This window comes from Aythya fuligula, chromosome W (assembly GCF_009819795.1).
Source record: "Aythya fuligula isolate bAytFul2 chromosome W, bAytFul2.pri, whole genome shotgun sequence".
NCBI lineage: Eukaryota > Metazoa > Chordata > Aves > Anseriformes > Anatidae > Aythya > Aythya fuligula.
The window spans coordinates 10,577,502-10,603,815 of record NC_045594.1 but is presented as its reverse complement, the minus strand read 5'-3'; the positions used below and the strand labels follow the sequence as shown (position 1 = coordinate 10,603,815).

Below are 26,314 nucleotides of genomic sequence, written 5' to 3'. Positions count from 1 at the left end.
CTGATGAAAATTCAGGTTTAAATTTATGTGTAAACAATAAGATTCCTTTTTCGGAGAAGGAGCCAAGTTATGCTCCCTATAATCCTAATATTGTACCCGTGGCAGCAGCAGTCACTCCAGGAAGGGAGACAGGGACTGTAATTAACACTGTCCCTAAAGAAGGATCGTACTCTAGGCTCTGGCAAGAATTAGAACAAGGTAGAAGATATATTGAGAATTTTGCCTTCCCTGATACTACCAGTACTAACACTAACTGTGTATCCTCTTAGGTGAACTACCTCTCCTCCTTACCAACGGAGAGGTTAGGACTTTTAAGAAGGAGAGGAAGTCCTTATTCGAGGACCCCATCAGGCTAGCTGAACTATTAGATCAGTTCCTACAACCTGATGTTATATATGGAGTGGTAATTCATGTTGAGAAAATGGTTGATATTAATAAAGAAAGGGGAGATTTGGGAATGTGGCCATGGGGGTTGGAAAATCCCATGATTGAGATAACATTAGACTCTTAATGATGAGGCCATATGGAATATAAAAGAGTTTAGAGGGAACAAAGAAGGGTGATTCAGGAGACTCCATGCAGTCTCCGGTTTCTTGTTCTCCAGCTGGTCTCTTGTTCTCCAGCTGTTAAGGCATGGAAGTTGCTGGGTGTTTGCTGTTGTTGTTACATTCAAAGTTGTCTGACCAATGAAAAGTTGTTTTGAAAAGAACTGCTGTGGAGAGAAGGGTATAAGAGGGGATCCTGCCCTCAAGATAAAAAAGGCAACAGAATGAAGTTATGTCATCAATAAAGAAGCAGGAAAAAGAAGTGAAGAGGAACAGGCTGGCAGAATGGAGACTAGGACGGGAACAGGCACATTGATTGCCTCATGAAGATGGGTTCGGCCAAACTCAGCAAACTGCTCAGAGAAGCTTGTACAGAAAGTCGCTGGAAATAGGCGGCACTGGAGCTAGAGAGAAGCTCGAGCTGAGAGAAGCGGACCTGTGCACACAACTGCCTCTCGCTGGTAAGCAGTTGCTCATTATGGGGAATCATACGTCCTTAGGAACAAAGACTGTCCTGGTAACCTTAGAGCTTATTCTCCGTATTAACAATCGGACAGTTTATGATCCTGAAATATGGGACCAAACTGAGGTCAAGGTGTGGGACTCTGCAACTGAAAATGACAAGGTTGCAGTGGGATTGCTCGGCACCTGGCGAGCAGTCTCTGAGGCCTTAAAGAGCCGTGTGGGAGCACAGTCAGAAACGTGTGGCTTGCCAGATAGTGAGGGAGCTGAGGGCTCCTTTACTGATCTACAGCCATCGAAGGCTTTTGCTGTTACACCCCCTGTTGACCTGAACGTGCCTTTTGACCCAGGCCTATTGGCCTTGAAAAGGAGATGGATATGCTTTTCTTTGATCTGGGAAGAACGGGATACATAAGGCCTGAAGACCGAGTTGCTTGACAACTTAAAGCGAGACATATTGTTCAAAAGGAATGGAAAATGGAGACTTGTTAGTAATCAAGAAAAGGAATGGAAAATGGAGACTGTTAAGTCATGGAACTTAAAGGATTGTTTGTTAGCTTTTCTGATTGTATAGACATACTTGGGTTTAGTATGTAAAGCAATGTTCTGTATATTTAGAATGTTTGATGTTTGTGTGTGCATGTTGGTGGAGAGAAGACTCCCTGCACACCCAGCACTGTTTACTTGCCTTTTATAGCTTTTATACCTTTTATAGCTTTTATAACTCTTATGCCTTTTATGCCTTTTATAAATATTTGTTTTATAAGTATTACAAAATTCAGATTGAGTTGAGACTTCATTTTCTTTTTCCTTCTTCTTCTTTTTCCTGCTTCTTTTTCCTGCTTCTTTATTGATATAACTTCATTGCGCTGCCTTTTTTATCTTGAGGGCAGGCTTCCCTCTTATACCCTTCTCTCCACAGCAGTTCTTTTCAAAACAACTTTTCATTGGTCAGACAACTTTGAATGTAACAACAACAGCAAACACCCAGAAACATCCATGCCTTAACAGCTGGAGAACAAGAGACCAGCTGGAGAACAAGAAACCGGAGACTGCATGGAGTCTCCTGAATCACCCTTCTTTGTTCCCTCTAAACTCTTTTATATTCCATATGGCCTCATCATTAAGAGTCTAATGTTATCTCAATCATGGGGTTTTCCAACCCCCATGGCCACATTCCCAAATCTCCCCCTTTTTTTATTAATATCAACCATTTCTCAACACGAACTACCACTCCATATATAACAACTGTAAGCATATCTCACTACCACATTCCTTCCCTCTAAACAATGTAACTCTGCAAAAACAACATTTCTATTGCCATAACTGATACCGCAGACATTTGCATTCCTTGTATAACCGAGTGTATTAGTCTGGTAATACAAGGTATTAAACATGGAATTATTAACAATCCTCCACATATCCCCAGTACAACCATCCTTATTTTACAAACCAATCACCACCCATAAAGCCCCCTTCCATAATCCTCTTAGATTGATTCCATTCCAAGTTTGAACTGGGACATGTACAATTTTCTTCATTTCTTTTACAAGTTCATATACAGCTTTTCCTTCTGTTGTGGTTTATCCCAGCTGGCAGCAAACAACACATAGCCATTCACTCAGACTCCTCACTCCCTCTCTGAGATGGGGGAGAGAAAAGGAAAAGTGAAGCCTGTGAGTTGAGATAAAGACAGGAAAATAACAATAATAATAATGATAATAATGATGATAATAGTACTTCTAGTAATAATGTGTACGAAACAAGTGATGCACAATGCAATCGCTCACCACCCACTGTTCGATGCCCAGCCTAACCCTGAGCAGTCCGGCCCTCCTCCAAGCTCCTGTTGCACCCCCAGCCTGCCCGTTGGCAGGACAGAGTGAGAAACTGAAACTTCCTTGGCTTGGTGTAAGCACAGCTCTGCAACAATTAAAACATCACCATATTATCAGCAGTCAGATAGACCTTGTCCTTGAAGCCAGCTGCTGGCAACAATATTTTTCTAAATTCCTCAGTCGGGCGATGTGGGAACACTGTTATGGGAACTCCTCATAGTCATCCTGGTAGCTTGGTTTGCTCAGCTGCAGCAAGCCATGGGATCTTTGCTGTTTCAAAAATCCCTCAACAGCAAACATTTTATCCAAGACAGCTGGGTTTCAATCATTAATTTAGCCAATTCTTGAATCGCTTGGTTCATTCTCTCAACTCATCCTGAACTTTGTGGATTCCATGGAGTATGGTATTCCCATTTAATGCCTGGGTCTGTGGTTAAGTCCCGTAACACCTTAGATGTGAAATGTGTCCCCTGGTCAGTGTACCTGCTAGGGTAGAAGTCCCAGGTCCTTCCTATCATTCCTGCCTGCAGCCGAAGACAATTTCTTTCTGATATCAGAAAGAGGCTAGCCAATTGCCTCTGTTTGTATTCCGAAGACAGGTCCAAATTCTTCTTTTTATTTGTTTGTTTGTTTTGTTATGTGTTTTTTTTTTTTTTCCATTGCATTTCAAAGTTGGTCCAAATATTTGATAGGGATTTCTTTTGGACCTTGTTGGAACAGATTCGCAGTTCCCAATTTAACCAGATTTTGGTATTTACTGTTCATTATTTCCAGGGTGCCTATAGTCTCAGTGGGGGGTCAGTCAGGGGAATGCAGTCGTCTACAGTTCCCTGAGCAGTCCCATTGGCAATCTGAGCTCACTCATAAACACAGGTTGTTTTAAGAGTTAGCTGTTTTTCTGTTTCCATGACAACTCTCTCAGATCCATCATGGTCCCTCTGCCCCAGAGGGCTCACACCCATGATTTTGAGATCTCACCCTCCGGTTGAGGCGGGACTATTAACATTCCTACATCCTCTTTCCCTGCTCATTCAACTTCAAACAGCTCTGTCAAATACTACATGCCACACAACCTTTAACACCCTCAACAACTCTTTTAACACTTCCTTTATCTTTCTCCAGCCTGTACTTTTCTCATGCCAACACCAAAGGCTCAGTCAGAGGCCAACTTAATTCCATTCCTTTTCCCTCTAAGATGCTGAAAACAACATATCAGTATACTGCATTTCATCCTATGTTCCTTCTCTCCTCAAAAACAACATTAATTGCAAGATAGCGTTACAGTCGATTGATCCATAAAGTGGCCATTTAGCTTATATACTGGCCACCATGGATTGCAATAATTAGATCCATAAAGTGGCCATTTAGCTTATACAGTGGCCACCACTGATTGCAATACTTAGTGAAAGTCCTCTTGCTTTCTGTGCCCCCAGTTCTAACAATATCCTTCGAATGTGCCAATATGCACCCAAGGAGGCTTTCTTTAAAACATCTTTGTTTTGGATATTACTCATTTCCTTGATTTCCCGTTCCCTTTTATTTGTTTGTTTGTTTATTTATTTATTTATTTATTACTATTACTAACTAGTCACTGTCCTTTGTTTCAATTTCCATGCAAAGCTTTTTACTGTAAGTTTTTACTATCTTTTCCTAATCTTCTTCCCAAATGTCCCAATTCTCTGGGATTAAACTCTTCTTCCCACATACAAACTTTACTATTTCAGACTATTAATGAGCCCTGTTCCAATCATAAATCCACGGAATTTCAGGAAAACAGCTGAAGAACTCAGCCTTCCGTCTTCTTGACAAACATTGCCACCTTTTCCACAAAATTTACATTTCAACAGGACCGAATTTCAAGCCTTAACATGACAGGCACTAGTATGGTCAGATCATGCCCTCTCCTTATTACCCGAATAGCCTGACTTTTATAGCAAACTTAACAGGGGCGGATGGTGTCTCACACAAGATTATTGGTCAAAAGCACTCAGACAAACAACTGCACGAAAACAACTCCTTTGTGATTAGCAGTCACGTAAATCCCGTCCTTGAAGCCAGCTGCTGGCAACAATACTTTTCTAAATTCCTCAATCGGGCGATGTGGGAACAATGTCATGGGAACTTCTCATAGTCGTCCTGGCAGCTTAGTTTGCTCAGCTGCAGCAAGTCACAGCCTCCTTGCTGTTTCAAAAATCCCTCAACAGGAGTCTTGCAAATTTAAAGGGAAAAAAAATAAAAATAAAAATAAAAATAAAAATAAAACCACCTAATATTGCAAGTTGTGGTTGCATGTAGAAGTGCTTAGCATAGTTTAAACATTTGCCTTATAAAAGCAATTACTTTTACCTTGCTTGAGTTCTGACCTCCAGGATGTGTTGTGGTTTAACCTGGCCGGCAGCTAAACACCATGCAGCTGTTCGCTCACCCCACTGTCCCCCCCTCCCTCTCTGGGATGGGGGAGAGAAATGGGAAAGTGAAGCCTGTGAGTTGAGATAAAGACAGTTTATTAAGACAGGAAAGTAATGATAACAGTAATAATAATAACATTAATGATGATAATAGTGCTACTAATAATAATCTGTACAAACAAGTGATGCACAATGCAATTGCTCACCACCCGCTGACCGATGCCCAGCCTAACCCCAAGCAGTCCAGCACCCCTCCCCCTGGCTAGCCACCCCTATATATTGTTTAGCATGACGTCAGATGGTATGGAATACCTCTTTGGCTAGTTTGGGTCAGGTGTTCTGGGTCTGTCCCCTCCCAGCTCTTGCTGCACCCCCAGCCTGCCCTTTGGCAGGACAGAGCGAGAAGCTGAAACATCCTTGGCTTGGTGTAAGCACTGCTCTGCAACAATTAAAACATTGGGGTGTTATCAGCACTATTCTCATCCTAAGCCAAAACATAGCATTCTACCAGCTACTAGGAAGAAAATTAACTCTGTCCTAATGTGGTGGTTTTACCGTGCTGGGCAGCTAAACCCCACAACCGCTCTCTCACTCCCCCTCCTTTAGATGAGGAGGGGGAGAAGTAAAGCAAAGAACAACTCACGGGTTGAGATAAGGATAATTTAATTAAAGGGAAATAATAATAATAATGAAATAAAGATTATTATGAACTAAACAATTTAACTAAAGGGAAATAAAAAGGGAAAGGGGAAAAGGGAGGGGGAAAGGGAAAATAAAAAGAAGGGAGGAAAACAAACAAATAAAATAAATGAAGGCTATGTGGAAGTGCAGAGGAAAGAAATTACTCTCTACTTCCCACAAATGAGCGATGATTGACCATGTCCTTGAAGCAAGGCCTCAATGCACGCAGCCGGTGTTCAAGAGGAGGACCAACGTTTTCCCAACGAGAGCCCACCCCTCCCCTCTTCTTCCTGTTTCCACCTTTTATTGCTGAGTGTGACATCACATGGTATGGAATATCCCTTTGATTGGTTTAGGTCAGCTGCCCTGGTGATGTTTCTCTTCTCACTTTTTTCCCACCCCCTAGGAGGGTTAGAGAGAGGCCCGATGCTGTGCCACTGCTGCTCAGCAGTAGACACAACACTGGTGTGATAACACTGCTGTTCCAGCTACAAGTACAGCACTGTATGGGCTGCTGCCGGGAAAGTTAACATTCCAGCCAGACCCAGTACACCTAACTGAAACCAGGACAAAGTACTTTTACCTTGCCTGAGTTCTGACTTCCAGGATGTTGTTTCTCTGTGATGCATTTGGTTCTTTGCTTCTGTGTTGAAAATGTTAGCAAATACAGCGGGTATTACTCCTCAGGAGAAACGTTACTATTTGATGATTTTCTGATAAGGTCATAGGTCAAGAGGACCATCACCTTCTACTTTGCTGCTGCTATCAAATACTTCCCAGAACATCATCTAATTACAATATCTAGGAAAGAGGGACAGCAGAAAGCATATGGAACATTTTAACCATCTGTATGTTTTGATTTTAACCTTATCACTCATCTACAGCTAAGACTATTATTTTGAATATTTAGGGAATGAGGAAAGGAGGATTAGTTTTCCCTTATAAATGTTCAAGGAACATTCCTCTGTATTACACATTACAGGTATTATCATAATCTTCTTTCATCAGTACTTCTAGTAATGATAATAATGGCCATTACATTAAGGTTATCGATAAATAAATCATAAGGATCTTTTATGTGTTGCTAATAATTAACTTCTAGGGTACAAAGAAAAAATGCAGCCCCAGTGTAAATGAAGATACTGTAGACTGCAATCACAGAAATGTAATGGAATCACACTATACCAGCTAGTGCTAACAGAGGAGCTCAAAATCATGTTGGCTCACCAATAAACTCACATCTTGCACTTTACTGTTTATAATTTTCCTCCTTGACTCACTGCAAGGGGTTTCAGTTGATACTAAAACATAGCAGTGTAGTGGGTTTACGTGGCAAGGTTTTGGTAGCAGGGGGCCATAGGGGTGGTTTCTGTGAGAAGAATCCAGAAGCTGCCCCATGTTTGGGAAGGGCCCCGCTGCTGACCAGAGCCGAGACAATAAGCGATGTTGTTTTGCGCCTCTGTGAGAGCATATTTAAGACGGGAAAATAAAAAAATGCTGCACCACACAGAAGCTGGGAGAGTGAGAGGAGTGAGGAACGGCCTTGCAGGCACCAAGGTCAGTGAAGAAGGAGGGGGAGAGGTGCTCCAGGCGCCGAAGCAGAAGTCCCCTGCGGCCTGTGGTGAGGACCATGGTGAAGCAGGATGTCCCCCTGTAGCCCATGGAGTACACGGTGGACTGGGGTTCCACGCTGCAGCCTGTGGAGGAGACCACGGTGGAGCAGGTGGACCTGCACTGACAAAGGCTGCGGCCTGTGGAAGACCCCTGCTGGAGCAGATTCCGGGCCAGACCTGTAGCCCATAGAGAGGAGGCCACGCAGGAGCAGGTGACCTGGCAGGAGCTGCTGCCCGTGGGGGACCCAGGTTGGAGCAGTTTTCTCCTGAGGGATGGACCTTGTGGAACTGTTATAAATAGCTCAGTCCCAAAATAGGATTATAATCAAAGTTTACAATTTATTAAAAGAATAGAGGTAAGCAAACAGCGCTGGGTACACCGGGAGTCTCCGCTCCACCTAGTCGCACACCCGTTACATCAAGATGCTGATTTTTTATGCTCCTAGACTTACATATTCATTACTATTTCTAAAAAAAAAACAGAGTTATTATAATTAGTTCCGGAATCTGAACCCTCCTACTCGAGCATGCATATCAGTCTCCGGTGGTCCCTCTGGGGGTCTCTGGGGGTCTTTCATGCTGAAGGCTCATAGTCTTCCTCTCAGGCTTTTTTTCTTGTCCTTCTTCTTTGTACTCCTTGGCTGTCAAAAGCTTGCACAGCGTTCCCTGCAAGCTTTGTCTTTTAGCTGTCCTTCAGCTTTTCCCTTCTCCTTAATCTCCTGGCCAGATATCAGAGGCTTGCATAGTGTCCCATTCAGAAGTCATAATAATTAGCAGTTGTTAGCAGTTGTTCTGAAACCCCCAGATATCAGAGACTTCAAGGAAAGAATAGACATTTTCCTTCAAGCTCTTTATTGACACGAATTGTTAAAACGTTCCTCACAGTACGGACCCATATCTGGAGCAGTTCTTGAAGAGTTGGTGCCTGTGGGAAGCCCACGCCGGATCAGTTCATCAGGGACTGCATCCCGTGGGTGGGACCCCACAGCACAGGGGACGAGAGTGACTGAGAAGGAGCAGTGGAGAAGAAGCGCTATAGACTGACCATAACCCCCATTCTCCCGTTCCCCTGCACCGCTCAGGGGGAGGATTTGGAAGAGGGTGGATGGGGGGGGAAGGTGCTTTTGGTTTCTTTCCTTTGTTTCTCACTTCTCTAGCTTGTTAGTAATAGGCAATAAATTTTACTATCTCCCTATTCAGTCTGTTTTGCCCGTCACGATAATTGTTGAGTAATCTCCCCATCCTTATCTCAACCCTTGAATCCTTTTCATTGTATTTTCTCCCTGTTCCTCTTTGAGGAGGGGGAGTGAGAGTGTGGTTGTGGTGGAGCTCGGCCGCCCACCCAAGTAAAACCACCACAAGTAGACACACATGAAGTACAGGGGACCTCTATGCTAGAAGCAGAAATTTTCATAATGAGGGATTAAGAACAGAGCTATATCAGGAAAAAACAGACCCCATGGTCTTTGGCTTTGAGGCCAGTTCATGCAAATCTGCTGGTCTCCATTAGTAGACTGAGCTAATGCACTGGAGAAATCTTGCAGACACCAGAATGACCATACACATGTGTATGTTGATCTCACATGAACTTTTGCCAGGTTTTAACTGGAGAGAGTACACTGAATGGATAAGCTTTCTGAAGTTGCTCATGGAAGCAGTCCTATTGGCTTTGCAGAAATAAGCACTATTTTACAAGGTAAAAATCACAGAACTGGGGTCAATCAGTAGTGTAGACAATCAGTATCATAAATTAGTTTTTTCCGAGTACAACCACCTGTAATTAGTCATGCAGCCCTACAAAGGAAAACAGATCGTTGTCATCTCTTTAATCAGTCCCAAGCAAGTGAATAGAACATGCAGAAAGTTTAATGGGTTTTAATCAAAACCCACAATCATCTTAATCTAATATTATAAAGATACTATCAGTCCCCCACGATGCTGTCTGCCAATTGTGTCCTGCATGGAAATAGAAACAAATTATTTGTAAAGGATATTAACACATTTATCATAGAATTAGAAGGTCTAACACAGATTTATGGGTAGTCAAAACATTATTCCTTACAATACAATCCATTAGCTGTGCATAAACATGTTGAAGTAATTTAGATAATTTGGGCAATGGTGGAACAGATAATATCAGTACCCGAGGGTAAAATCATTCAGAGACTGGTGTCATTCAGAGCTTCATGTCCAGATGTAACCTGACTACTTGTAATAACCACTTAATCATAGGAAGGCAAAAGGGTGGGGAGAAAGCAACCAAAGGTGTTGTGTTCAGAAATCCAAATCCATCCATTTTGACCAAACAACCTAAAACAATCTTCCTGCTTAGTGAAAAATGTGTAGAAAAAAAAAATGGAAAAAGGAAAGTAACATTATTTTGCTTGGTGTGATGCTGGAACATTTTAAATCTTATCCCAGAACAGCTACTGAAAGCAATTAATCCTGATGAAGTTCTTGGAACCATGATAGAGGGTCAGCATTCACCAACTTCAGCAAGGAATATCTTATTGGCCCTAGAAAGGTGTTGCTAAAGAATCAGAGTAATATGCTCTATGCATCCAAAGGCATGAAGCCTAAAAGCAGTAGTAAGCAATAGAATGGGCATTTGATTGCTATGGCTATTTGTGGTTAATATTGGAATCCATAAAATTCTTCTAAAACTGTATTTTTGAGGGAATTGAGAACTTGCAAATTATCTTGATTTAAACCATTGTGTCTACTTTTAAATCATCTAAACTCCCTTCAAGGCAGTGTATATGAACTGGTTTTAGAATCATAGAGTGGCTTGGGTTGGAGGGGACCTTAAAGGTCATCTAATTCCAAAACTAACATTTTTTAGGAAACTATATCATATAGATTGTAATATTTTCTCTTCACAGGGAAAGAATTCCTAATACAATTTTAAATTAACAAAATCACAGTCCTTTTACATGAATCCCTTTGGTTTCTATTTTTGATTTTGACCAACCACAGACTTAGGAGTGGATCCTGTCCAGGATCACAAGGAACAGTAAACATTTCTCCAGAGGTCCCTTCCAACCTAAACCATTCTGTGATTATATGATTTCCTGTGCAAAAATTCATGTGCTGTCTGTTGAAACCATGTCCCAGGGATAATTTTCATCAGTTTTCTCTGACTGCAGGAGGAGTGTATGTGTGTGAAGCTGTGGTAAACATGTGATTTATATTATATAGCTGACTGACTGCTGTCTCTTAGTGAGGAATGTAAATTTTACTGCAAAAATTACAACTCATTTTCTGAAATATAAAGTGCAGCTCTTAAGGACGGCTTATGACTGATTTTCTAGCAATGATCAGGGAATAATACTAACTTATATTTTTACAGTTGGGTCTTCATCATGGGCCAGATTCAAGATTGCTTGAGCTCAATAAGAGTTGCTTCCTTCCCTTCTTCAGATATTTCAGTGTGTTTTGGTTTAGGCCGCTGAAATTGTATATCCACCATCAACAGAAGGAGGTTCAGTATCATAACGAGTGTCTAGCCTTTCTCTTTTCTGTTACTGTGGCAAAGAAACAATGATTTGATTTGATTCTGATCTTGAACAGCTAAGAGGAGCATGCTCATTTTCACAGGTATATGTTTTTTAGGGATTATTCAGAAATGTGCCCACCCATATTGCATAAAAATGGGATCACACTGAAGTTGATAATTAAGCAGGCATGTTGTAACCAGGTCATTTAATTCAGCTGTATAGAAAGGATTTTAAAAGGAATAGTGATCTAGTATATCATGGAAATTGTTCAAATACCAAACTTTGGTGAATCCTGCTTTTTATATTGTCTTTCCAAAGTCAAAAAGTGATGTATTTTCATCCACTGCTTGGACCATTGTATGCCAAACTGTAATGTTTATTGATCACCATTCTTTTATCACTTCCCATTGACCATTTGTGTCCGTAGTTATGCATAAGGACTATTGATTGTATAGTAATTACTCTCTAATGGAGGTCAGCTAAGGTCACCGGTACAAACTTGCCCTTCTTGATTTTTGTTAATTTAGTTTATTGGGATTTTGTTTTTCTCATTTTCAGTTTTGGAATCAATTTCCTTTTTGGTGCCTTTTTACATACCATGCAATATTTAAGTTGTTTACAAGCTGTGAAGAACCTTCAACTTTATCAATTGTCTAAAGAATATTTATTTCCACTGTTGCTATGTGCTAGTCTGCAAGAATATGATATATATTTTTCTGGGTAAAATCTAAAGTGCAAATAATTAGTATAAAAAATGCAACATAGAGAGACTGTTTTTATTTGTTTCCCTTTGGGACACTGGTAGACTGTAACTCAGATTGCAAATCCTCTTTAGAATGCATAATGAATTTACCTTCCTGTAGAAGCTGCTGGAGTGTGAGCAGGGTGGAAGTGTTTGAAGACATTGGTCAGAACTTCAATTCTGGTTTTATAGTTATAGTAGCTGAGCCAGAACAGTGAGTGGGAGTATTAATTTGCTACTGAAGTGTGGGTTCACAAATAATTACTGCACTCCACAAGCAAATAATTACAGATGAAACTGGGAGACGGGGCTACTGTTTGTTACACTTGTCTGCTATCTCTGAAATTGAATACTGAGTTGTTCCAGGGAGAGGTCATATCTTCCAATTCACTTTCACAGAACCTAGCACTACAGGGCCTGATCCTTCCTGAGTTTGTCTTTGGCGATCAAAGAATTTATGATAAGCTGTAATACAGTTAGTTCACTCAGGCATCATATTGCAACAAATGTGGGTAACATTCAAGAAGGCAATTCTGGAGGGAGCAAAAGTAATTAGCTAATATCTTGTGCTTGTTGTTGTTGCTGTTGTTTTTAATTGAATTTCGTGTTTAGGTCAATTTTCATGCCCACATGTACAAAAGAATCTTACATTTTATGGTCGCACATATCTGAAACATCATCCAAAGCTGCTTAAATCACAGCAGACTGCTATTTTCTTTTGTGGGTTTGTATGTTTATAAAGAGTATGGTTTTTTTGGAAGAACTTCACTGAGAGGGTTGTTAGGCATTGGAATGGGCTTTCCAGGAAAGTGGTGGAGTCACCATCCCTGGAGGTCTTTAAAAGACGTTTAGATGTAGAGCTTAGGGATATGGTTTAGTGGGGGACTTGTTAGTGTTAGGTCAGAGGTTGGACTTGATGATCTTGAGGTCTCTTCCAACCTAGACAATTCTGTGATTCTGTGATTTTCATTTCTGGATTGCCTTTTGTCTAGCACTATGCTATGAATATGTTCACATAGCTTCTGAAACAAATGAAATTTCAAGTGTCTTCTTTTCCAGGCAGTTCACAGTAATAGTGTTGGTGGTTTAATGAATGATTGAGTAGTTATGGGGAAGTGGGGAAAGTCTGAAAATTCCCCATGGCTGTTATTCACAGTGGGGAAAGTCTGAAATTCCCCATGGCTGTTATTCACAGTGACCTTTACATTGGCTCATTGTCCATACTTGACATGGGTCAGGCAGACAAAAGCTGCTTTCCTCTTGTCAGTCAAACTGAGTTATTTCTAATTTCTCCTTTAAGGCCATGTCATGCCTTTTGTGAATCTTTTGGACATGACAAATCATATGAGAATGCATTACTCAAGGAAGGCCAAAATGCAGTATTCTGTTGAAAGAGCTCTGAAAATCACTTCAGATATTTACTGCTGATGTACAAAACAAAGCAAAATAAATCATGATTCATTAGAGGTTCACATGGTTTGGTTATTCTAGCCCTAAGATGAAGCTGTACTGTTTGATTTGCCCTATGAATGTATCTTAAGATAGTGTTACCATGAAACAGCTATGGATGAGAAGCTACTTTCCTGATTCCCTGAGAGGGAAGCTATAGAACCAGGTACAGGCAGACGATTTTACCTGGTAAAGTACAACCAAATGCCTCTTCAAAGAGGATGAACTTCAAATATTGCCCACAGCTACATGTTTTTTCCAGACCAGAGCTGATGTGTGTCTTACTCCCATCAAAGAAGCAGAGTTAGCATATGACTTTTCATTAGCTATCTGAATGTACCTTGTCTGCTGTTACATAACACTCTCCTGCGGAAAAAAAAAACAAAAACAAAAACAAAAAACAAAAAACAAGTGTGTCTAAAGGGTGTTTTGCTGAGAATGAATGATTTTTGGTGTTAAATACATGGGCCAGAGGTAACACGTTGTTCAGCGTGGGATGGTAGGATCAGGCTTTTCCATTTTGCTCAATAGTCAGGTGTTGCTAACTATTGGGTTCAGTTTCAGAATCAATGAATCACAGAATCACAGAACCATAGGGGTTGGAAGGGACCTCGAAAGATCATCGGGTCCAACCCCCCTGCCAAAGCAGGTTCCTCAGAGCAGGCTGCCCAGGTAGGCGTCCAGACAGGCCTTGAATATCTCCAGAGAAGGAGACTTCACAACCTCCCTAGGCAGCCTGTTCCAATGTTCCGTCACCCTCACCGTGAAGAAGTTCTTTCGCATGTTGGTGCGGAACTTCCTGTGCTCTAACTTGCAGCCATTGCCCCTTGTCCTATCCCTACAAACCACTGAGAAGAGGTTGGCTACATCCTTCTGTCCCCCACACCTCAGATATTTATATACATTGAGGAGATCCCCTCTCAGTCTTCTCTTCTCCAGGCTGAACAGACCCAGGTCTCTCAGCCTTTCTTCATAGGAAAGATGCTCCAGGCCCTGTATCATTTTCGTGGCCCTCCACTGGACTCCTTCCAGGAGATCCCTGTCTTTCTTGTACCAGGGAGCCCAGAACTGGACACAGTACTCCAGGTGAGGCCTGCCCAGGGCAGAGTAGAGGGGGAGGATCACCTCCCTTGACCTGCTGGACACACTCCTTTTAATGCACGCCAGGATCCCATTAGCCCTCTTGGCCACAAGGGCACAGTGCTGGCTCATGGTCAACCTGTCGTCCACCAGGAACCCCAGGTCCTTCTCCTCAGAGCTCCTCTCCAGCAGGTCATCCCCCAGCCTGTACTGATACTTCGGGTTGTTCCTTCCCAGGTGCAGGACTCTACACTTGCTCTTGTTAAATCTCATTTGGTTTCTTGCTGCCCATCTCTCCAGCCGGTCCAGGTCTTGCTGAATGACAGCACAGCCTTCTGGCGTGTCAGCCACTCCTCCCAGCTTTGTGTCATCGGCGTACTTGCTGAGGGCAGACGCTATTCCTTCATCAAGGTTGTTGATGAAGATGTTGAACAAGACCAGACCCAGCACCGACCCCTGGGGAACACCGCTAGTCACAGTCCTCCAGCCGGACTCTGCTCCTCCGATAACCGTCCTCTGAGCTCAGCCAATCAGCCAGTTCTCAACCCACCTTGCCGTCCACTCATCTATCCCACACTTTCTCAGCTTTGCTAGTAGAATGTCATGGGAGACAGTATCAAAAGCCTTGCTAAAGTCAAGGTAGATGACATCCACCGCTCTCCCCTCATCCACCCAGCTGGTGATGTCATCGTAGAAGGCAACAAGGTTGGTCGAGCACGACTTCCCCTTGGTGAATCCATGCTGACTACTCCTCATAACCTTCTTCTCTTCCAATTGCTTGGAGATGGCATCCAGAACAAGTATGAGCTCTAATGAAAATGATAATATTAGTCCTGAAAAAGGATTAAAAAAAAAAAAAAAAAAAGCAGAAACTTTAGCAAGTAAAAAAGGTAGAAAAGGGAATAGATTAATGAGTTCATGGTAACAGAGCTACTCAAGGGAAGAAAATGTCATCTATAAAATAAACCAGATTTTATTACACTGAAAATGTCTTCCAGTTACTGTGTTTATATATGATGTCAGCTGACATCCTGGCTGTAACAGTTTTTGAAAGGAGCTAAGAATCAGCCAATGTGGCTGAGATCAGCAGTTAGTAACTTCTCTTAGGATTAAGACTGAGCTGCAAAGTAGAATATGTCTCAGCTCTTTAAGTAGTTTTGAAAAAAAAAAATCAGGCTACAATGATGGACAGCTCTTTGTACATTTGCAAAGTGCAGTTTCACTGCCTTGTCCTTCATTACTTAAACTGCTTTACACTTCTGTCATACCAAGAAAGCAATTTAAAAATGCTTAAGGTAGGATTCATCCCCATATTCTTATGAAGTTTAAAAACAAATTGCAAAACAAATTTATTTCTTGCAGGTACTTTCTGTAAACAGTAAGATTACAGAAGTCAGAGGTAAACATGTTCAGACAGCAAGTAAACCAATCCAAAAGTAGAAATTCAGTGTAGGTGGTTCATATGACCTTCCAAAGTTCTAGGTTTTGCTTAATAAATATATCTGTTCTGCCTTAACCAGAAGTTTCACATAGTTAAGTGTTGGAGAGTCTGATAACTCCTACTTTGCCAAAACAACCATTGATTTCAAGGACTTTCAAAAATGAAGGATCAGACCCTATATTGGGTCCATTAAGCTCTGCTCAGCTGACAAACATTTTGCATTTTGTCTGATGTCTCACTATAATTCTTGTTCTAGTTGCATTTACTGATAGAATAAGGACATCTAGAGGACTCTTACCTGACCAGCTCATTCAGCAATATTAAGTGGACTTTGTTTTCTGTTCAGACAGTTTAACAATTATGCCTTTTATATGACTAATTTATGTCAAACATGTGAAGAGACTTTTTTTCAGACGTGCTGCATACAATATGGCATCAGCTAGCTGCTGTTCAATGCACAGGCGCATACCTAAGTGGACAAAGTATTAAACATATGTATCAGGCCAGAGACATTCCTACAAAAGAAACCCAGTAGAAGCAAAAACCTGGCAGCACCCCAATATACAAAGTGGATTTTCTTGAGAATTTATTGCAATTTTCTGTCTTTCAGCATTCCTTATTGTAACTTTATTTTATGGTACAATAACATCTGACTCATATATTTCTCCCACTCACACAGGGAGGCAATGAAACTTGGTGAAAATTTGTAATGAGGCATGAAAAGAACGTGTGGCCATTTGTAAGATAACTGACACATGGCATTTTTAATGATGTAGTCATTGTCATGAAATCCAAGGTCATATCCCAATAAGGTGTTATGACTCATATGTGAATTATTTTACTTGAACCGTGGCTGTTTTTTATCCATGGTTAGTAGCTGCAAGAAAAACAAACTGACTTAAATGTACTGTTTGTAAAAATTGTCATACAACTGTGGTGGTTTTACCTTGCTAGGCAGCTGAACTCCACCACAACCACTCTCTCACTCCCCCTCCTCAGAAGAGGAGGGGAAGAAGAAAAGAAACAACTCACGGGTTGAGATAAGGATAATTTAATTAAAAGAAAAAATAATGATTAAGGAAAAAACATTATTAATTAAATAATTTAACTAAAGGGAAAAAAGGGAAAAGTGAAAAATGGGAAAAAAAACAACAAGCAAAGGCTGTGTGGAAGTGCAGAGGAAAGAAATTACTCTCTGCTTCCCACAAATGAGCGATGATTGACCATGTCCTTGAAGCAGGGCCTCAACGCATGTAGCCGGTGTTTGGGAGGACAGATGTTTTCACAGTGAGAGCCCACCCCTCGCCTCCCCTCTTCTTCCTTTTTCCACCTTTTATTGCTGAGTGTGACATTATATGGATTGGAATATCCCTTTGGATGGTTTAGGTCAGCTGCCCTGGTGATGTTCCTTCCTCACTTTTTACCCACCCCCAGCGCTGGGGGGGTTAGAGGGAGTCCCGATGCTGTGCCAGTATTGCTCAGCAACAGACACAACACTGGTGTGATACCACTGCTGTTCTAGCTTCAAGTGCAGAGCACAGCACTGTATGGGCTGCTGCAGGGAAAGTTAACCCCATCCCAGACAGACCCAGTACAACAACAAGATTCAGAGCCCCAGCATGGTGTTTTTTCAAAGGGTGTTGGGTTTATGAAAGTATCTAAAACTGCATATGTAAGCTTACAGCTATTTTAAAAAATACGTTATTATGTTAGGTGTGTAGTTTACACTGAGAGGGCCATCACCTGTCCCTCATCCACGAGGAACAGATCATTTCCTCAACACCCAGGGAACAAACAGATACAGGGGAAGAAGAGGAAAGAGTTTATTCCTTTTTAGCTATACTGATGCTTCATAAAACACTGGGGAACTTTATTTTCAGTGCAGTCCTAGGTACCAAAACATGTAATAAATCTGTGCCATTGAAAACAGCCTAAGGAATACTAGGTCTGTTTGTAGTGCAATGCCTCTGAGACTTCCCTAATGTTTGAAGTATTACAGCATTCTCCAAAATGGTCTGCTCTTCTAACTAGTTCTTTATTGAACACAACTTGGTTGACTTCAAATTATGGCTTTGCTACTTTTCTCTTTAAGACACTGCATTCAATGAACATAACATTAAAATAGCTACCTCTCTTCAAAATTGAAGAATAGCCTTCAATATGGCTACAGCTGCTACAATATTGAACAGAACATGAGCATAGATTATGTGTTATGCACTGTCACTGTCTGTAGGAGTCCTCAAGGCTGGAAAGGTTTCAGATGCAAAAGAATTAAAATGAGACAGACATTAGCATGTGTTTGTGAGCCATGGTAGGTATTGATCCTAATGACTTACCTTAGACACTAAATTAGAAACCTGATATTGTGAGGCTCGTGATTTGCAGCTCAGACAGTCTATCGGGAAAAAAAAAAAAAAAATCCTGTGGGGATGTGGGGAGAGAATCAACTCTGTTTTGAAGCAGCTTCCATATCATATTAAGCAATTCTATTAATTTGCTGTAAAAGCAAGAGTTTCTATAATAAAAGGTTGGTTTGCTTTCTTTTAGCAAATGGCATCAAGGGTACACATCATTTTCTTACATTCTGGAACTTTTTGACAATATGATAAAGAAAAAATGCTGTTTGAATATTTTAAACCAGTTCTTCATTTAGCACTGAAGACTTTGCATTCTTTCTATCTATATTCTTACCGAGTTCTACATGACTGATACTTAGACAAATAGATATTTAAAACCAGTATATGTACACTATAGAACATTTGGCCAATAAACTCACAAGAGAGAAAATACAGCAAAGCTTGAAAACTAGTCAGAGTATTTTAATAGTCTTGTAGCTTCAGTTCTAGGACTGTCAGCCTGGATGCTTTCCACAAGTTTTTAAAGAAATTTAACTAAGAAATTTAGTATAATCCCATAAACCCAAAGTTTGATTAGAAACACTGTTAGAAATATTGATTAGAAATAGCTCCTATCCTTTCTCCTTCCTGTAGAATATATCTGGAGAAAAGAAAAAAGGAAGAAAACATGAGACTGGAAAAACATTGATGAGTTTTAGCAAAAAAAATAAAAACCAAAATATTTTCACTTTTAAGGCATACATAATACTTGTTTGATAGTAAAGGATACTTCTTGCTTCCAGACTTGTTGGAGGAAACTGATGAGGCTGCATCTCCCATCATGACAATCAGTGGATAAGAGCAAGAATTTCTTTTATGTCTTTATAGCATAAAGCAAGTAGAGCTCACTTTTTCCTAGCAAAAAGACTCGTATAAGGAGTAGGCTGGAAATAAGTTTCAGACTAGTCTGTAACTCCCCTATTCAGTGTAGAGAGCTCGAGTTTTTAAGTGCATATGTAGGAAGGGTGAAGCAATTTAATATCATTGTAGATGAGCAGCAAATTACAACCCCTGAAAGCAAAGAAGAAATAAGGAAGACGTTATGATTTAGATGTGTTATGTTACTTCCTAAGGCTGTTCCTGGCTAAATGCTACTCATATATCATATCTTGCTTTTGGCTGTATATGAAGTCAAAACTAGATCCTGAAAGTGAAATTAATGTGGAGAAATCCTAGCCCCACTGAAGTCAGTAAAAAGAGTCCCACTGGCTTAAACTGAACCTATATTTCACACCTGGCATTTGCACAGTGTGATTGGAAGTATCTGTTCCAAATATTTCATGGGCTTAAAATAGCACAGACAGCCTGGCAAAACAACAGTGTACCTTATTCATAAAAAATGGCAAGATTGTAGTTATGTGACGTTCTTAAGGATTATTATTATTTTTTAATTTCCTGTGTAGCTTTCTCATATTAAAAAAATAAAAAAGATTTAGAATAGCATTAGTGAGAGGTTAGCCTCAGAAAGTAATTTAATGTGAATATCATTATTAAAATCACACTGCTTCGAATTATTTTTTTCAGATTAATAAATCTGCTGAGATATAAAATTATCTGATTTGTAACTACTTATTAGTAAATCTGAAATGTCAGTTATCTCCCTGCTTAATGCTTAGATTGTTATATAAGTTTATGCAGTTTCTAGAGTAGGTTCAAAAGGAAGAGAAATAAAAATGTTCTGTCTACCATTACAATTAGATTTCCAGCACAGAGAATAGCACTTAAGGTTACATTTTCTCTGATTAACATAATCTGAAATAAGATATCATAGTGTTAGTAATTGGCATAGTAAATAGTTTCATTTACAAGAGTCATTTCTTGTTTAATGGAAACTCAGGAACTAGATACATTGGAAAGAATTTAGAATGCAAAGATTTTGTTTCAGCAGGAGGCTTGGTCATTGTGGTGTACATTTCATTAATAAATAAATTGAAAACAGCCTATTGGCTATAAGACAGCACAAAGATAATAATCCTAGAGATTGTACATTAAGTAAAAATGCTTCATGGATAGCAAAATCTTGACCTGATGCTGGGCAGCAAGAACTGGCAGTGCATTTTTTTATTTTTTTTTTTTTTTGTTAGTGATCATAGGGTTAGTAAATTACTGGAGATGTAGTCTCTTTCACACTGCATGGGAATTAGGAGCCTGCCTGTTATTGCTAGGGATGCTTTGACTCTGAGAATGACCAGAAAATCCTCTACTGTGCTGGTTAATTCATATTTTACCACATTTGGCAACTGACTTCATTGGAGCCCTGTATTTATTCTGTTCTTGTCATAACCCTGTCCTTTATACCTCGTTTCTTTAAGGTAAAATATTCTCATTTCATTACCTGTCCTGCTTTGCTCTAAAATACAGTGCACTACCTAGTGTAGAAAATACATTAATTCCTGATGAGATTTCTGTGTGCAAATTTATTAGATAACCAGAATACATGACTGTATTCTTTGAGGAAAACTATTTTTTCCCACACCAACACCACTGGGGTTTCTGCATCTAGCTCAAGACAAATAGAATGGAGGGAATGTGGCTTCTCTACCCCATTCTCCATGAATACTCAGGGCATCTCCTGATGAAAAATAACTGAAATGTGATTTTTAAAACCCAGCCCCACATACACACACAAAGAAGATGTAAAGTTACCTTTAAGTAAAGATTTTGATGAAAAAGCACAACACAAACAACACAAGAAATACTAAACTGAGCCTTAGGACCTATCCCTGTAAGGAAAGAGCATCTATTCTGCTATTGCAGTTAGCAAAATCAGCTGTGGAGCTAGCAGAAGGTCACATTTAGCTGAGATGTCAGCAGCTGGCAATGAGTGATACAAAAGCCTAGCTCTCACTTTACCTTGTGTGTCAGGTACTTTTTTTTTTTTTTGGTAACTACACAGTTAGAATATAAATCTCAGTGTTGAATGTTATAAACCTACCTCATGCCCTGCATGTCTATAGAATCAAAAAAACGCAGGAACTTTTCTGTAGCCCTTAAGGCCAAGAACAATAGCTAGTTTTGCTCCTAATTCAGGCTCCATTTTAGAAAATCACTGAGCCATCAAGCAGAGAATACACTGATTTGGGGTTCAGTCTCAACGTCAGGTATTTAGTTGGAAGCATTCTGCCCAAGCACAGTTAATTTTATATCTTCAGCAATAAAGCAAGTAAAAAACTCTCCAATCACTTCTCCCACTCATTTCTCAGATATGGCTGGAGCTATTGTTATTGTTGTTCTATTTATATCACAGCCTCTTTATATTAATGTTCTGCTGGGCTACAGGATTTCTGGACGGTGTTTTCTATCGTTGTGTCCCCCTGTAGTGGGTTTACGTGGCAAGGTTTTGGTAGCAGGGAGCCATAGGGGTGGTTTCTGTGAGAAAGATCTAGAAGCTGCCCCATGTTTGGGAAGGGCCCCATTGTTTTCCAGAGCTGAGCCAATAAGCGATGTTGTTTGCGCCTCTGTGAGAGCATATTTAAGACAGGGAAAAAACGCTGCGCCAGACAGCAGCCGGGAGTGAGAGAACAGCCTTGCAGGTGCCAAGGTCAGTGTAGAGGGAGGGGGAGAGGTGCTCCAGGCGCAGGAGCAGAAGTCCCCTGCAGCCTGTGGTGAGGACCATGGTGAAGCAGGATGTCCCCCTGCAGCCCATGGAGTACCACGGTGGAGCAGGGTTCCACGCTGCAGCCCGTGGAGGAGACCACGGTGGAGTAGGTGGCCCTACACCAACGGAGGCTGCCGCCTGTGGAAGACCCCTGCTGGAGCAGATTCCGGGCCGGACCTGTAGCCCGTGGAGAGGAGCCCACGCAGGAGCAGGTGACCTGGCAGGAGCTGCTGCCCGTAGGGGAGCCAGGTTGGAGCAGTTTTCTCCTGAGGGATGGACCCCGTGGTACGGACCCATATCTGGAGCAGTTCTGAAAGAGCTGCTGCCTGTGGAAAGCCCAGGCTGGATCAGTTCATCAAGGACTGCATCCCGTGGGTGGGACCTGTACTGGGTCTGGCTGGAATGTTAACTTTCCCGGCAGCAGCCCATACAGTGCCGTACTCTGCACTTGTAGATGGAACAGCAGCGTTATCACACCAGTGTTGTGTCTACTGCTGAGCAGCAGTGGCACAGCATTGGGCCTTTCTCTAACCCTCCTAGGGGGTGGGCAAAAAGGATTATATTGATAATTTCATCTTCCCTGATGCTAATGGTACTAACACTAACCATGTATCCTCTTAGGTGAACTCCTCCGCTCCTTACCAGCAGAGAGGTAAGGAGTTTTAACTTAAACTTAAGGTGTTGTTTCTTAAAAGTCTTTAATTGAGGACCCTATAGAACTAGCAGAGAAGTCAAATCTGTTTCTGAGGCCTAATATGTATTCCAGGGGGAGGGGGGAATGTCAATCTTGAGTATGTTATTCACTGGAGAAAAATGTTTAGGAGGGGAATGGAAGGCAGGCAAAGCTGCCTGTGATGCAGCCTAAATCCTAGCAGGGACAGGCTTTGAGAAGATGTGTCCATGCTAGCCACTTCAAAAATAGGTATCCTAAACAGGAGTATCTGGAACAGGAGGAGGAAGAGAGATTGCTGTTATAAATTCAGAATAGGCGGGGGAGCTGCTGTCAGCCTGTAGTGCTTCGTTTCCACTGGTCTTTCACAGTCACTCTCTCCCCTGCTCTGGCGTGGGGCCCCTCTTGTGGAATGCCAACTTTCCTGGGCTGGTCCTGTGTGGATTTCTCCACAGGCAGTGAAAAATGGGCTCTTTGGGAGCTGCTCCAGGTGTTAGTCTGTGCCACAGGGTCTATATGTCAGGAGGGTGTTGGTCTGGCTTGGGACCCCCTGGGGTCCACCCCCTGCCCCCGATCACCTACTCCTGCATGGGCTCCTCTCTACAAGCCAAAGACCTGTCATGTTTTGACAAATGCTGTACCCTAGTGTACTTTTTGCTCATTATAATATCATTATAATACCAAAACACACCTCCATCCCAAAAGCTACCCGCCTCCAAAGTGCGACCACCCCTCACTGAGCACGCGCTCTGAATTTCTCGGAGCCTATTACTTTAAACGGAGACGGGAAAACTTTACACCAATCATAACTAAGATATGCTTGACTAGAGCCACTCAAGCTCCACCTAAAAGATAGAAAATAATATAAATTGGCCCAAGAGAAAGGGGATGTTAGGGAAGATACCACCGTCAGGTGAGATACCATCCCGAGGACAACATCCTTAGGACCTCCTGACTCCTGGGATCAGTCGACGGGCTGAGCCTCTCTTCCCCCCCCATTGGGACGCCTTTGGGTGAGATCTGAATACTTGCTTATAAACCTCTATAGAGTCTTTGATCCTTTTAGCGCGTTTATTCCTAGGCTGCGCACCTGTAACATCTGTAAACACCTATAACACCTATAACATCTATAACATCTGTAACATCTATAACACCTGTAAACACCTACAACATCTATAACATCTGTAACACCTATAACACCTGTGTATTTTATGCATACTAGCTTGCTTTGCAGACAGTCACTATCGCCGGCAATCCAAAAGAACCTGATTATCTGTTGCTGTAATAAACCATACTTGATTGCATTGTGATAACTCTCATTGAGTGCAACGAGGGTGAGGGTGGTTATCCGTGATAGTTCAGTGTTCTGAATCTAACCAGACCCCCAGGCGGTTAATGCATTTTTGGTGAATGTCCGAACGGACCCCCAGATGGTTAATGCGTTTTTGGTGAATGTCTGACTGGACCCCCAGGCCGTTAATGTGTTTTTGGTGAATGTCCAACTGGTTCAGTATCCTGAATCTGACCGGGCCCGTAACGGTTAATCAGCTACACCCCTTAACGCGACAGCTAATTACAACAGTTTGGGAGTATTTTGAAGATCCATCTGTAACCCATGTATTGCTATTTCTAATTCTGAATAACAGGTTTCATTTTCTCTCTAAGATTAGTCGATTGTTTAGAAAACTTACTTGGGAATCTGTCCCGAAACAGTCTCGTGGTGAGTGGCACGGTGTGTGGGATGATGTTAGCAGATACCTGTCACGAGTGTCTACTCCAATAGTTTTGAACTTCACCCCTGAGCAAGTGCTAAATCCTAAAAACTTGGTAGAATGTTTGAGAGTTGTATGTCCTGACCCTGATAATGCCGGAGAACAACAGCTTGCAGCATTGTGCTGGGTCCTGGCTTACTCCTATCAAACACTGTTTAACATCATCCAGCAATTTGAAGAGAGGGAGGAAGTCTCTGAATCTGATGACCAAGTAACACACGCTGTGGCTGACCCAGAGGACCAACCGACTATGGTATCAGTCGCCCCCATAGTCAAGTCAAAACAATGGAAATGGAGGTCAGCTCGTTTAGTAAGGGAAGAAGGCTCTCCTAAGAAGGAGGGAGAAGGGGAATTGGCAGGCACCTCTAAAGCAGAGCCATCACAAAAACAGCAGGAAGACGAGACGGAAATCATAAAGGAATCAGAAATCACTCGATCCTTATCCCTGAGTGAGATGCGAGAAATATGAAAGGATTATGGTCGACGCCTAGGTGAACACATCCTTACCTGGCTGCTTCGATGCTGGGATGCTGAGGCCAATAGCCAACAATTAGAAGGCAATGAAGCCAAGCAGCTGGGATCCCTCTCTAGAGAAAGTGTAATTGACAAAGTAATCGGGAGAGGAGCACAGGCCTTCAGCCTCTGGAGACGACTCCTGGCAGCTATCAAAGAAAGATATCCCCATAAGGAAGATATTGTATATCACGTAGGCAAGTGGACCACTATGGATAAAGGTCTCCAGCATCTGCGGGAATTAGCTGTGCGGGAGATGATTTATAGTGATTTGGACGATGCCCAGACACCTCAAGACCCCGATGAAGTCCAGTGCACAACATCCATGTGGCGTAAATTTGTGCGGAGTGCACCATCAGCACATGCCAGTACCTTGGCAGCAATTCGCTGGGACGAGGGGATGGGACCAACAATGTATGATGTCTCCTGCCAGCTTCAAAAATATGAAGTCAATCTCTCTGCTCCGCTACAGTCCTGTGTCTCAGCTGTGGAGAAACTGTCTAAAGGACTTGACAAGCTCGTGGAACAAGTATATTCCCCCTCATCTAGACAGAATGATACTTCAGCCACTAAGAATCAGCATTCGCCTGCTCAAGAGAGAGAGTACCCAAGACGTACACCATGTGGCACCTTGTGGTTTTATCTGCGTGACCATGGGGAAGATATGAGGAAATGGGATGGTGTACCTACTTCAACCCTAGCTGCTCGGGTACGTGAACTGAAAGGAAATACAGCAGCAAGAAGAGGGGCTCCTAAGAGAAATGCTGCTCCAGTTTCTATTGGGCAGTACCCCAGAGGCAGTAGAAGAGCTGATGTTATTCTTGACCATGATGAAGGGACCTCTACCTCTCATTTGCAAGAATTAAGTGGCAGACGCTCCAGCCAGGACTAGAGGGGCCCTGCCTCTGGCCAGGTAGAGGAGAGGGATAACCGGATTTATTGGACTGTGTGGATCCGATGGCCTGGCACATCAGAACCACAAGAATACAAAGCTTTAATTCTTCTTTTGGATGTTTTACTGTAATAATGAGTCTTATATATGTGTGTGTATATATATATATATAAAATAAAATTTGGATTAGGACAAAAAAAATCAAAACCTTCCACTCCTTCATTCTCACATGCAAGAGAAGGCAAGACTTCTCCCCAGTTAAAGGTGCTGCTTACTAGAGAAAGAGCAGCATTTAGAACTGCAAAATAAAATCTAAACAAAATGGTTCTTGGTATCACAGGACTAGATCATTAGTAGCACATCTGGAAAATGTATGAGCAAACTGATTATGACTGTGATTTCACCTAGTTTTACAAAGCAGCAAAACTTCTGTCATTTGGATAAAGCATTTATACTTCTCAATAGAGACCTAAAATCACTCCTAGCAAAATCAAAAGCAATAGTGAGAAAAATCTCAAATAATTTTCTTCAGACAGGATCTTCTGTGAAGCTATTTTATTTGTGATTGCAATGGGGGGCATCCTGTCAATCAGGAGCGACTTTTAGTAAACAAATCATAACCTTTTATTCGCTATTACCCAATGCCTGATCACCTCCCCTGTTTCCTCATTGGCTGAGAACTACAGGTTTATAAGCTACTCGACTCTCCTCTATACC

At 41.6% G+C, this 26,314-nt stretch overlaps 1 long non-coding RNA gene across 1 annotated transcript; it reads right to left on the bottom strand.

Annotated features, from left to right (window-relative positions):
- Positions 1–7,939: 7,939 nt before the first annotated feature.
- On the bottom strand, positions 7,940–25,544 carry LOC116501440. The gene is made up of 3 exons (XR_004254431.1): positions 25,532–25,544; positions 11,898–11,901; positions 7,940–8,108 (listed from the first exon to the last, which is right to left on the bottom strand). It is a non-coding gene; the product is annotated as an uncharacterized LOC116501440 (long non-coding RNA).
- Positions 25,545–26,314: the final 770 nt, after the last annotated feature.